At 42.6% G+C, this 12,752-nt stretch overlaps 1 long non-coding RNA gene across 2 annotated transcripts; it reads left to right on the top strand.

Annotated features, from left to right (window-relative positions):
- The first annotated feature begins 540 nt into the window (after positions 1-540).
- LOC117203532 (uncharacterized) lies at positions 541-12,484 on the top strand. 2 transcript variants are annotated; one of them, XR_004486317.2, is made up of 3 exons: positions 541-783; positions 7,475-8,942; positions 11,049-12,484. It is a non-coding gene; the product is annotated as an uncharacterized LOC117203532 (long non-coding RNA). The 2 variants fall into 2 exon arrangements; XR_007473462.1 differs by lacking the exon at positions 541-783 and having other exon boundaries at positions 798-8,942.
- The last annotated feature ends 268 nt before the right edge of the window (positions 12,485-12,752 follow it).

Raw genomic sequence — 12,752 nt, 5'->3', positions numbered from 1 at the left:
CATTTGACAATATCTGGAGATGGTTTTGGTTGTCACAACCAAGGGGTGGTGGTGATTGTGGCATCTAGTGGGTAGAGATGAGGGATGCCGGCAGTTGTACTGCAGTACGTGGGAAGCCTCCACCAACAAACAATTGTCTGGTCCAAATCATCTGGTACTGCATTTGAGAAACCCTGCAGGGTAGTAGTACCATGAGAAGTTACCTATGCTCTATTTTTTTAAGTTCATCTAAAGCTAATGAGATTTGGTAAGGTGTAACTTTTTTTTTTTTTTTTTGGCCAAACCACACGGCTTCCGGGATCTTGGCTCCCCGACCAGGGATTGAACCCGGGCCCTTGGTGGTGAAAGCATGGAGTCCTAACCACCGGACCACCAGGGAATTCCCAAGGTGTAACTTTTGAGTCCTAACCACCGGACCACCAGGGAATTCCCAAGGTGTAACTTTTGGCGTAAGAAATCTAGAATCTAGGAGATGTGAATTCGAGTCCTGGCAGTAGAAAAGTTAGCTGTGTCTTCTAAGGCAAGCACTTCACCTTCTGGACCTCTTCTCGTTCCACTAACATAAGGAGGGTCAGACTAAGGCCCCTTCCAGTTCTAACAGTTCGTATCTGTGAACCCAGCTCAGATGTCTGATTAAGACCACCCATGATTTGAAGAGAGTCGTGATCATACATCCTGTTTTTCACATTGGCTACGTGTCCTTCTGTTCAGGAATTAGAAGGGTTCCTGATCCCCTGCTCTAGCAAGACAGCCAGTGACCACCATGACAACATCACTTCGGAGGTGAGACAGGAAATACTCCTATTACAGTTTGAAACATTGCCGCTCAGGTCGCAATACTCACCTGCATGTGACATTTATGAATGTTTTCCAACCGTGTCCACTAGGTCTCAGGAACAAGGGAAAGGAAGGCACCAAAGGTAAAGCTAAGAGTTCAGGTCTGAATATCTGCTTTTCTAGATCTTAGAAAATTGTGGTCTAAATAGTGTGTTATGTATAATATATAATGAAGTCTGTTGAGGATCTCCCCACATGGGGGATTGGTTTAGGGGACTGGGTGATGAGTTGTGCTTATGCAGTATCTTTTTATTTATGTATTTATTTTTTATTTTTAAAACAATTTATTTTATTTTATTTATTTATTTTTGACTGTGTTGGGTCTTCGTTGCTGCGTGTGGACTTTCTCTAGTTGTGGCAAGCGGGGGCTACTCTTCGTTGAGGTGCGCGGGCTTCTCACTGCGGTGGCTTCTCTTGTTGCGAAGCATGGGCTCTAGGTGCGTGGGCTTCAGTAGTTCTGGCACACGGGTTCAGTAGTTGTGGCTCACGGGCTGTAGAGCTCAGGCTCAGTAGTTGTGGTGCACGGGCTTAGTTGCTCCGTGGCATGTGGGATCTTCCTGGACCAGGGCTCAAACCCGTGTACCCTGCATTGGCAGGCGGATTCTTAACCACTGTGCCACCAGGGAAGCCCTACAGTATCTTTAAGTACATTTTTTTTTTACTGTATCAAAATATCACAGTGAATTATGTCTACTGGCAGAAATTCTAGAAATCCCAAAATAGATTCAGCTGGGCTTCCATTGTCCTCCCCAATATGGCGCAACCGTACCTGTTCAGCCTTCTCTTTCTCTCTCTCTCTCTCTCTCTCTCTCTCTCTCTCTCTCTGTCTCGTCTACTCTATGCTTCATTTGTTTAAACAGTCTGGTCAAAACAGGATTACTTATCTTACTGGAGACATGAGTTTACACGTTACCATTTCTGTTTGTTAACTCGTGCTATTCTCTGTCTTCACCCTTCTCTGGTCCCCACCTGAGTCTTCGTTTTTCCAAATTCTACCTTTCGAAGGTTCAAGGTCATCTCTGCCGTGAAGTTGTCTTTGATCACATGGACAAAGTATGATCCCTGGTCTGAGAAGCTTAAAATCCTGAGGCTAATTTTAATAACATTTTTGTAATATTTTAAGGTTTACAGGCTCTTTCCGTCCTCTCTACATCATTTTATCCTTACAATGACACTGTGAAATGCATTGTCCCAACATCTCAGTTTATCCTGATCACCTCATGTTGTTGCTTCCTTTGGCCAAGGTGGAAGAACGTGATTTAAAACTGTCCTGACTGCAGATGTAAAAACTTGTCTTCTGATCCCTAGTTCCTTCCTTTAAGCGGTCCAGTCTCTTCTTAAGCTAAGTGACTTTTAATAAATGCCCTAGATATGTGCCTTCTTCAGGCTAAGTGTAGTCTGGTAACATTTTGCCTCATTTTGTATGCGTTATTAATGGGACAAGCACAGTTCAGGACTTACGAAGTCCCTAGTAAATCAGTATATCTCCTTTACACGCTGCACCTTAGCCGATACACTGAAAATTCGGTAAATGCTGGACTATTTGAGGATGAGTTAGAAACACTGATATAAGGCAGTGTTGTGCCCTTCAAGGCTCCTTGATCTGTTTACATTGATATTAATAGATGGTTCTGGGCTTCAGTCACAGGCCTGAATAATTCAGGTCAAACTGACCTGCTGCACTGCTTTAAAAAACTATAAAATATTCTGGGAAATATTTTAGATGGGTGATATATGCAAGTTATAGAAAAAGTTCAGAAGTCCACAGAAAATTAAGAAACTGTCTGAACTACAGTGGTGTAGAAATAATTAGAGTCAATATAATAAATCAGCTTGTTCTTAAATTATTCCATTTGGATTAGTGTCCGAAGGGATTGTTTTATTAATAACAGCCTATGGCAGAATCATGGAAAATACTACCAGTTTTTCATATTTACTCTCTTTCTGAGATGGGTAGACGAATCATTTTTATCTGTCGGGCAAACTCCTAAAACAGTGGGTTCAATGTATTCTTTAAATTAATATATTGCATAACTGAAAAGTATAAGTATTATGAAATTGTATAATATTAGAAATTAGCTAGTTGAGGCTATAATGAACACCTGATGGTATTTTATGGTATTTTATGGTATTTTGGGCACTGGCGTGAGTTACATGCCTCAAACCTGTCTGTAACTTTGTTTCCTACAGTATAAGGAGTGAAACAGCAGTGATACATTAGACAGTAGTCTACTGCCGCTGGAAGTCTTTGGAAATTATTCTAGAGCCCTTTCCAGCAGCCTTACCTACTGGGAATTTACCTGCAAGGGAATTGAAGTGAACCCCAAAACCTGCTCATTCGCTAAAGACTAGAGGTTTCCACTTCACAGGGCCTTATTTCTCCTCTTGTTGCTGTTTTTTTTTAATCCAAATAAATATCAAAATGCATTTATTAAACGTGTTGGGGGCATGTTGCCAAATCAGATGCTACTGTACGTGAGGAAACTGTGGAGTATGGTCACACCATCTGGCACTGTGAGTGAGTTTTGGAATGCTGTGGAAACTTCAAAGAAAAATTTAGGAGATTTTGTGTATAATTTTCTTAAACGTATTTCCAGGAGACCCGTGATCTAGCAAACTCATTCTGTAGGGTTTCAACAGACATTTCAATGATTTTTTTTTTTATACACCCAGATAGTGCTTTGTGAAAAATATAATGCTTGTCTCTTAGCTTTTAATGACTCATTAATTTTGTGTAAAATAGAGCATATGCTACATCATAATTTTAGTTCTTATCTTAATGAGGGAGCAAAGCAAAGCGCCTCTCAGTTTGAAGTTAGGGAAACTGAAGTACGTCCATAATACGTGTGTGTTTGTGATGTTACAGGTATAATCAGGAAAGGAAGCAGAGCACTTCTACACGTGCTTATGACATCTAACTACTAAGCTAGGATAAAAAAATTATAACTCACAGGAAGTGAGTCAAAGGCACCTCAAATGTAAAATGCATTGCTCTGTGTATTCCTGTGTCTGTTAATGCCTTTTTTCCTCAACATTGGAGGAGTCAAGTCAATTCAGATTTTAGTTTGGTGAGCTGAAGGCACTGTGTTAGTTTGCAGACTGAGAACCCTCATTGTCACAGTTTTCAGTGACCTGATTTATATGATGTTGACCTGGGAGCAATACCAAGGTGAAACTGAAACCATTACTAGCTATTTTCGCTGTTATTTTTAAAATTAAGTATCAGAGAAGCAGAGGTTTCCAAAATACGATTAAAACAAGATTACACTTATTTGGATGTTACCGACATATTAATACACCTTCCAACTCAGATACATAAAGCTTGTGCTCTATAAAGTTGTTTAATTATTTCAGGTTCAAGTCTTTTTATAACCAGTAGCCATGGACTATTTTTCAAGGGCAAGGATGAGTCTGAAATACGGAATTTACTGACCAATGATGCCATTCAAGTGTCCTTCTCATTCTGTGTTTCATGTGTTCTGTTCCATACCCATTTTTGATAGTGTAGCAACAGATATTACATTAAAAAAATCATTCTAAGAATTCCTGCTAGCTCTTTTCTCAGCCATTCACGTGTAAATTGGGAAGGGAATTTGAGTAAGTAAATTAATACCTATCCTACCTGTTTTTAAAAGTTATGTTAATGGAAGAGTCAAATATGATGACTGTTTCTTAATTTCAAGTGTTCTGTTGAAACCAGTTTAGCTTGGAAGAGATAGAAAGATTCAGAATGTTCACATGTTATATTACAATATAAGTATTTCATGAGAATTGGTAAATATGGTCAGACTCTGAGAAAAATGAAAGGGAATCGGATAATTTGGAGTGTATTTGATCTACTTATAACTTATACCTCAAACCCTAAATTAATACACAGAAAAAGCAAAGTCATCAATTTTAGATTAAATAAATTATTTCAGGTATATATGATGGAAAAGTATATAAGCTTCTCTGTTTCTCACTTATAATCGACATCGTTTTCATTCAACTGAACAGTTGCTGATTGAGGACTTAAAGACAGTTCAGCTGATGGGATACCGTTCGTTGTGATTTAGGCTGTAAATATTGTGAAGAATTAGGTGCAATAAACATTCAAGTACATGTGAATTTTGGACCCCAGTTTTACGTCCTGAAGACTTTGGTAGAAATAGTAAAGTGTCAAATGCCAAGAATATACCATTGGAATATATATTTTTCTGTACAGTATTCCAAAGAAGCAGATAAATTGACAACTCTAGTCCTTGCTTCTATGATCAATTCCAGTTTCCATTATCTTCTTGTAGTTGTTCGTAGGTGTAACTTGACTATGCTATACCTACATAGTTTGGCCACAGACTCTGGAGCCAGACTGCCTGGGTTGGACTCCCAGCTGTAGTTACTAGTTCTGTGACTTGTTACTAATTACTAGTTACCAGTTACTAGTTCTGTGACAGGCTAAACAGATCACTTTTCTATGCCTCAGTTTCCTACCTGTACAAAGGCAATGATAGTAGTACCTACCTCATGGGGTCGTTGAAAAGACTAACTGAATTAATACACTTAAAGCTCTAAGAAGAGAATCTGATCCATGATATATGCTCAGTGGCTATTAGCTACTGGAGCTTTTCTTACTATTATGGCTATTACATTTCCAAGCATTGGTTCCTTTCTTGAGAATGAAGATACTGTAGTTGAAATAGAAGAACACTGAGATGTAAGAACATGTGTCCTACCCAATGGTGATAAAAAAAAAAAAACCTTTTAAGACAGGAGATAAGCAAGCTATGATCTTAGAGGAATGTTTCCACCGACCTAAGGACATAAGAACAGAAATGCTTAGTTTAATGAAAGAGAAAGGGAGAAGACATATTTTATTATTGTGGCAAATCAGAGCTCTGTTGGATGCTTGTGAAGAGGGATGGAGACCATCTGGAGAAAACAATTCCACTCCGCTGTGTGGACTGGGTCGAAGGACGGCTGAATAGCTAGGGCATGAATGATGTAGGCTGTTGACCATAGCGTGTCACAGCCTTGTAAAGCAAACGGCAGGGGGCAGAGTGGTAGTTAATGAGAGGTGGAAATGGTTGTCAGACTTCAGTGCTCAGCTTTTATGATATGGTTTTCCTTATGAAAGAAATAGACTGATAACATTTTGGTCCTTTCCACTCATTTGAACGCATTAGGACCTTACTATTCTAAGTCCTTCCACTTCATTTATTCCATCTGCATATTTCTTATTCATTGCTTTTGTACTAACGTTTTACTTGTGACCGTTACTACTGGTTGCTACCTTTTCTACTAATTAACTAATTAGCTCAATTTTAAAATTTACCTTAGGCATATTTTTTAAAGCACCAAAATACATTTTCTGTGGTGGCCTAGTTACCTAATAACTGAATAGTAGAGGAGTTTAAGCATGTATTGGAGCTATTTTATAATTTTAAAATGCAGAAATTCTCATTTATTGAGTCTATTTTAATTCTCACTGATTAGTTGAGTCTGTGTTTAAAATAACTGCTCAGTACTACCTATCCAAAGTGGTCCATGTGTATAGTTTGGAATTAGGCAGGGGTGAAGGAAGAGAACCAGAACACAAAGACAAATTAATTTTTTTATTAGCGAAAATATTTTCTTTTCCATCATAGTGAATTAAAACAACGAACATAGAAATAAGCGCACATTCTTCCTTTATCAGTGTTAAGAGAGGTCCAGACATGAGAACCATCCTGTAAGAATCTGCAGAATTTCAAAAGGACACCTAGGATTATATTGAATTTTTCAGAGTTCAGGGAAAGTTAAAAGTCTGACCTGTAAGTAGGCTGCGCTCTTGCTTTCTTTCCGTAATATTATTACTATTTTCTCCAGGTATTATGAATCATAAAGCTAAATTTTTGACCTCACTAAGAGAGTATACATTTAACCTTTTAAGTTTCATTGATATGGGTGAGTTATTTTAGCCATTTATGGTCCGTGCTGCTTTTGAGTAGATAGAGAGTGAAGAAAATAAAGTATTTTTAAGATCCCCCATGTTCACAGTGACTGAGATTCCTTCAAAGAAAAAAGTTTCTGCAGCAAGAGCTGAGCAAACCTGTGTGTCAGAGCACCTTCCAAAACCTGAATTGAGCCTTGTATCTTAAAAAGCAGTATTTTTAAAATAAGTCTTAAGGGGGATGAAGAGCTGAGCTGCGGTGGATGCTGTTCCAGTTGTCTCTTCAATCAATTTTGTATAATGCTTTGGAAGCAGAATAACAAGTAATGTGAAATCACGTTTCAAGAGACTATACGTGCGCCCTCTTCATTCTATTTCCGTATTCCTTGGGATGGGCAATTTATGCAACGCACTTGTGAGACTCCAAGAACAAATACCAATTTTCCTGAAGGGTATGAGCACTCTTGGATTTTACAAATGCCAAAAAACACAAAAAAAATTATTTTCATGTTGTCACGTTGAGATGATGAAGTGTGCCGGGTTCGTGCACAAGGAGCCTCAGGAAGTATGCCCGCTGTGCATCTGTTTTATTCCCAGATTCAGAAAGTGGATGCAGGCAGTTCTTAACAAGCATTGACAAGTAGTGATTAACAGTGAGCGCTGTGGAAGATAGAGGAAGGGTTTGGCATCATTCTGAACAGGAGTGTCTTTTTATTCCTGAGGAAACAGGTATCCAACTGATCTGTGAGGATCCTCGGTCTAGGTTTCCAGATCGGGTCTTGAATCTCTGTGTCGCTGGACTGAACCACCTGTTCTCTTCAAATGGAAGTGAGGAAAAGGTCAAGTAAGGACAATGTATTAATCCTTCTGGCACCTCCTAGCCGGGCTGCTTGTTCTGTTGTACTTTGGGGAGACGTGTAGGGCTGAGAGTAGAAATGCCACCTCTTTGGACCCCCGCATGTGACTCGACCCGTGACTGTGGCCTCCGAGCCTATGGTAGCCAGACAGGAGCCTCTGAAGTTCAAAAGCAGGCCTGTATCTTTGCTTGTCTGTTTGTTCCTTGAATGCTTACGTGGGTTTGTTTATTCTTCAAGGCACCAAGGGTGCCTTATGGGCAAGCTAGTTCCCTCATGACGTGGGTAGAAACAGTGTTTGTGTTTAACACGTTCATAGCCACCTGACAGACAGTCAAATGTGGAAATCCACAGATTGCAAGAAACACAGGTCCTTTTCAGCTTTCCTGTCTTTACGCGACATCTCACCTGAGTGAACAGAACACAGAGACTGGTTGCTGACGGTCTCCATGTGCCCCCCCTCAGGTGCCCCTGCCTTCGGGGGCACAGTCCTGCTTCAACTTGTTTCTGTCACATTCCAGACTGAGGGCAGAGTTCTCAAATGTGCACGCACAAACCCTTGCCCACTGGTCGCATTAGATAAAGCTGTAAATGCTCTTGTGTGCCTGCGTATAAACCGCCAGGAGAAAGGGGCTGGTACGGAACTAAGCCCTGATACAATTTCCGCCAGAAACAAAACATTGTGGTCTCAGTATTTTAGGCAGAAAGGTGCTTTTGCCCCTTTCGCTAAAGCTTGGGACCCCATTATAAGATCACAGAGGAAAATGAGACAGGAAAGGGTTTGAGATCCTAAACCCTTGTCTGTTAGACCTGCGTGCGGAAAATGAGGGCTGGTTTGAAAGTTTTCATTTCTTTCATTAGCTTAATGGCTGAGATGCTACTCTTCATCTCTGGCTGCTCAGAAGCCAGCAGGCTTATTCAGATATATCCAACTATCGGAGTCACCTCATTCTATGACTACATTTAACAGGCAAAAAAAAAAAAAAAAAGAAGGAGGGGAGAATAAAAATGCAAGAACCTAAACTGGGACTATAAGAATGCTTTTAGGTCAGCTAGTGTGAAGTTTTCATTATAACTTCACAGATGGTCCAAACAGATGAAGGGGAGAAAGGATGGCTACAGAGATCTGGCAGTCGGCCACCCGTTTTAATGGTGTTTTCATTCATTCATTCAGCTTTGGAGGGAAAATGGAGTGAGGATGAGAATGAGCCTGGCTATCTCCCTTGATCATCTTCCTGAGAGATGTACCCGTCTGTGGTGAACAGGAAGAACTTTGCTGGTAAAATCAGTGTCGGCGGACCGTGTTCAGATGGGTGGTGATCACGGCGATCATCTTTCTTAAGGTTGCGTTCAAACTTCCTTTCCTTATATATCTACTTTGGAAACCCAAGAAGCCAGCAATGGTGCTGTAGCTGCACTGAGCCTTGGGTAAAGGAAAGGGTAGCCGGAGAGTGGGGGAGGGTCCCAGTAAGACCCTGATCATAATGGTCACTGATGGAGTTTATTTCTTTGTACTGTTTTTCAAACCTTCTTCAATGTTAAGGCTAATGATTTCTGTAGATTCTTTCAGTTGTGTAATTTCTTAATACACTGCTGTGTTCAAGGGTATATGCCTGTTTTTTTTTTTTTTTCTTTTTTCTTTTTTTTTTTTTTGTGGTACGCGGGCCTCCCACTGCCGTGGCCTCTACCATTGCGGAGCACAGGCTTCGGACGCGCAGACTCAGCCGCCATGGCTCACGGGCCCAGTCGCTCTGCGGCATGTGGGATCTTCCCGGACCGGGGCACGAACCCGCGTCCCCTGCATCGGCAGGCAGACTCTCAACCACTGCGCCACCAGGGAAGCCCTGTTTTGTTTTGTTTTTGTTTTTTGGTAAAGGGCGTTATATGTTTTGTAGAAGTAGGCTGGATAGAAATGATAAACAAATGAAGAAATAAGCATCCTCATAGTTTATCTCTTCGATTGCATTGATCTTCACCTCAATTCCCATCAGCAAACCTGGCCTCCTCATTCTTTTCTCCATCTCGAGGGCAGGGTTTCTCTACCCCGGCACTATTGACATTTTGGACCAGGTAGTTCTTTGTCATGGGGTGCTGTCCTTTGCACCCCTGACCTCTTCCCACTGGGTGCTGGCAGCAGGCTTCCTTGTTGTGACAACCAAACGTGTCTTCCAACACTGCCAAATGCCCCTTTTGGGGGCAAACTCACCCCTGATTGAGAACCACTGCTCTAGGGTGAACAGATTCTCCAAGATAATCCAAGGTTACATGTTTTCCCAAATACATATAGCATCTCTTTCTCTCTCAGAAGTGTCATAATTTGGACAGGGAATTAAATTGTTACCCAGCATGTCTCTGTAAACAGCAACTCCAGCTTCCCAGTTGCTCACGCCAGACCTTTGGAGACATCCTTAGCTCTGCTCATCGTCTCATAATCCCGGTCCACCGTTAGCGAATCCAGTTGAAGAAAACCACCTTCAAACAGGATCCAGCCCTTCTTTCCACATCCACTGCTAGCACACGGGTCCCAGCTACCTTCTCTGTCACCCAAAAGTACGTGTCCGTCGTCAATCTGCTAAAGCTGCCCTGTTTACTTAGCAAGTCCTCCTCTGCTCCAAATCCTTCAGTGGCTCCCCTTCCACTCACAGTAAAAGCCAGAGCCCTTACAGCGGCCTCAGCGCAGCCTCATAAGGTCCGCCTCCCCCGCCCTGCTCTCCTCCCCCGGTCCGCTCCAGCGGCCTCTCTGACTGTCCCTTCGCTGTTGCAGCTCCACTGGCCTCTGCTGCGCCTTGAACACCCGGCCTGTCCTGATTCAGGGCCTTGCTGTCCGTCCGTGTGCCTACAGCCTCCCCCTCGCCCCACTCAGGTATCCACCCGGCCTCCTCCCTCATTTCTCAAGTCTCCGTTCTAAGATCCGCTTCACAGTGAAGCCTTCTCTGACCACCCTATTTCAAATCACACCCTAGTTCATCTCGTCTGATTTATTTTTGACCATCGCCTTTATCGCTATCTGACATACTAAAATTTTACCCATTTATTTATTGACTCACTTCCTGATTTGTTGCGTGTCTCTCAGAATTCTTTCGCAGACTCCACGAGGGCAGGGATTTTTCTGTTTTGTCCACTGTCCTGCACGCAGTGCTTTTAGCAGTTTTCCTAGAAAGCACGTCGTAGGCACACCATAAATACTGAAGGAATGTGATGATGAATGTATTCACTACTCACTTTCCTCCAGGCATCGGGCTGAATACTGAGTATAGGAAAGGAAGTGCAGCACTGCCCCTGCCCTTGAGAAGCTTACAGTCTCCTTAGCTCCTTAGCACTTCAGCAGTCGTACTGATGAACAGTGTAAATTGCAACCACGAGCCAAGCCCCTAACGTGAGCTTGAAATTCCAGCCAGAACCCCAAACGTACAACCCACTGAATACGTTAACATCCTCTCATTTGGTAGGTCTTCAGTGGGTTTGGCTGCCTTTTAAAGAATGGATTAATAAAACCTTTCAGCTGTGGGGGGAAAAGAGAGACGCTTACAATCTCGTAGAGGACACATGCGTGTAAGTAAATCAGGGCAGCAGAGTGAGAGGCCTGCGGTAAAGAGAAGAACGCACGGATGCAATAGAGATAACAGGATGCACGAGTGCAGCAGAGACGGACAGGATGCAGGGATGCGGCCGAGAGGAGCAGGTGGTAGAGCACGAAGGATTGCCGTGTGTTGAGGAGGAGGTTGGGGCGAGTGAAGGGTTAGCCCACTTAAGACGCTCCTTCTTCCCATTCGGTTTCACTCCGTTATCTGTGTAGCTGCTGCAAAGCAAACAGAGCGGGAATTGCAACGTCAAGCCACGGCTCCACCAGCGGCTCCTCGTCCTGCACACCTTCCCTGCCGGCTGGAACGCTTGCCCTCGAGCGTGGAGTGTGAGGCTCGTCGTAGAACGGCTCACCTGCCCACACTTTTCTGTCGCACTGCCCTCCAAACAGCCCTTCCTGCTAGCCAGAAGGGTGAGAACAAGGTGTGCTGTCGACACTCTGAGGCTTTTCCTTGCTCCCGGATGCCCTCCGAGCCCACCTGCTCCACCTGTGACATGTCTCAAGATTCCACTGAAATGGTGGAGGACAAATGTATGGACGCCAAAGGGGAAGGTGGTGGGATGGGCGGAATCAGGAGACTGGGATGGACACACATACGTTATTGATACTATGTATGAAATGGACAACTGATGGGAACACACTGCGTAGCACAGGGAACTCTACCTAATGCACTGTGGTGACCTAAATGGGAGGGACGTCCAAAAGGGAGGGGATATCTGTACATGTATGGCTGATTCATTTTGTTGTGCAGTGGAGGCTAACACAACATTGTAAAGCAACCATACTCCAGTAAAAATTAATTTAAAAATTTATTAAAAAGAGCAAAAAAAAAAAAAATTCCGCTGAAATGGAATAGCCTCTATGAAGCCTTCCTGGATGTCACCTTCCATCTGGGCACATTACCACATCCAAGGCCAAGGGCAGCTGCGTCAGACAGCTGGGAAGAGTAGGCATTTCTGAGGAGTATGAACCTAGTCTGCAGGTTTGGAAAACAGTACCAAAAACTAAATACCATCAGTCAAGACTGTGCGTCAACTTGGAGTAACTGTAGTCGGAGATCCCCATTCCTGGAGCAAAGACGTGACAGACCTGTCATAGATCAGTGTAAACAAGGAGACAGAACAGGACCAGAGCCCGGAGAATAAAAGAAGAGGAAGGTTGGTACCGGATCAAAACATATCCCTCTTCGGCCTGAAGTTTAACCTGGGAATTAAGTTCTGGACTATACTATGCTTATGACTACGTGTTAATTGTGTATATATACAATTTATATATTTATCTTAGTAAACTATATAAAGTTTATTTCATGTTTTGGGTTTTTAATCTATAACTACTTTTTCCCATTATCATGGTAAAGTCGTGGGTAGAAAGTGCCCCGCTGAGTATTTTTAAAGGTAAATACCTCAATCAGGCAGACCAGAGCGGTGATTACAATCAAGATTCCAGTGAGCAGAGTCGAACCAGTTGGGTGAGCAGCATGCTTTATAAAATGGTGCCTCTAGGGGACTTGCCTGGTGGCGCAGTGGTTAAGAATCCACCCGCCAATGCAGGGGACACAGGTTCGAGCCCT

Source organism: Orcinus orca, chromosome 19 (assembly GCF_937001465.1).
Source record: "Orcinus orca chromosome 19, mOrcOrc1.1, whole genome shotgun sequence".
In the NCBI taxonomy this organism is placed as follows: Eukaryota; Metazoa; Chordata; class Mammalia; order Artiodactyla; family Delphinidae; genus Orcinus; species Orcinus orca.
The sequence above is the reverse complement of the archived record's forward strand: the minus strand, read 5'-3'. Positions and strand labels throughout refer to the sequence as shown.